Consider the following 1302-nt stretch of genomic DNA (forward strand, 5'->3'; position numbering starts at 1 on the left):
TAGGTATATGCCCAGTAGTGGGATTGCTGGGTCATATGGTAATTCTACTTTTAGTTTTTTAAGGAACCCCCATACTGTTCTCCATAGTGGCTGTATCAATTTATATTTGCACCAACAGTACAAGAGTGTTCCCTTTTCTCCACACCCTCTCCAGCATTTGTTGTTTGTAGATTTTCTGATGCTGCCCATTCTAACTGTATGAGGTGATACCTCATTGTAGTTTTGATTTGCATTTCTCTAATAATTAGTGTCATTTAGCAGCTTTTCATGTGTTTCTTGGCCATCTGTATGTCTTCTTTGGAGAAATGTCTATTTAGGTCTTCTGCCCATTTTTGGATTGTGACGTTTGTTTTTTTAATGTTGAGCTGCATGAGCTGTTCATATATTTTAGAGATTAATCCTTGCCCACTGATTCGTTTGCAAATATTTTCTCTTATTCTGACGGTTGTCTTTTCATCTTGTTTATGGTTTCCTTTGCTGTGCAAAAGCTTTTAAGGTTCATTAGGTCCTGTTTGTTTATTTTAGGTTTTATTTCCATTAATCTAGGAGGTGGATCAAAAAATATCTTGCTGTGATTTATGTCAGAGTGTTCTTCCTATGTTTTCCTCTAAGAGTTTTATAGTGTCCTCTCTTATATTTAGGTCTCTAGTCCATTTTGAGTTTATTTTTGTGTATGGTGTTAGGGAGTGTTCTAATTTCATTCTTTTACATGCAGCTGTCCAGTTTTCCCAGCACCACTTATTGAAGAGACTGTCTTTTCTCCATTGTATATCCTTGCCTCCTTTGTCATAGATTAGTTGAACATATGTGCATGGGTTTATCTCTGGGCTTTCTATCCTGTTCCATTGATCTATATTTCTGTTTTGTGCCAGTACCATATTGTCATGATTACTGTAGCTTTGTAGTATAGTCTGAAGTCAGGGAGTCTGATTCCTCCGGCTCCATTTTTTTCCTTCAAGAATGCATTGGCTATTTGTGGTCTTTTGTGTCTCCATACAAATTTTAAGATGTTTTGTTCTTGTTCTGTAATAAATGACATTGGTAATTTGAGACGGATTGCATTGAATCTGTAGATTGCTTTGGGTAGTATAGTAATATTCACAATATTGATTCTTCCAATCCAAGAACACGGTATGTCTCTCCACCTGTTGGTATCATCTTTAATTTCTTTCATCAGTGTCTTATAGTTTAATGCATACAGATCTTTCGTTTATGCCTAGGTATTTTATTCTTTGTGTTGCAATGGTAAATGGGAGTGTTTCCCTAACTTTTCTTTCATATTTTTCATCATTAGTGTATAGG

The sequence above is a fragment of the Lipotes vexillifer genome, unplaced genomic scaffold (genome assembly GCF_000442215.2).
Source record: "Lipotes vexillifer unplaced genomic scaffold, Lipotes_vexillifer_v1.1 scaffold1213, whole genome shotgun sequence".
In the NCBI taxonomy this organism is placed as follows: domain Eukaryota; kingdom Metazoa; phylum Chordata; class Mammalia; order Artiodactyla; family Lipotidae; genus Lipotes; species Lipotes vexillifer.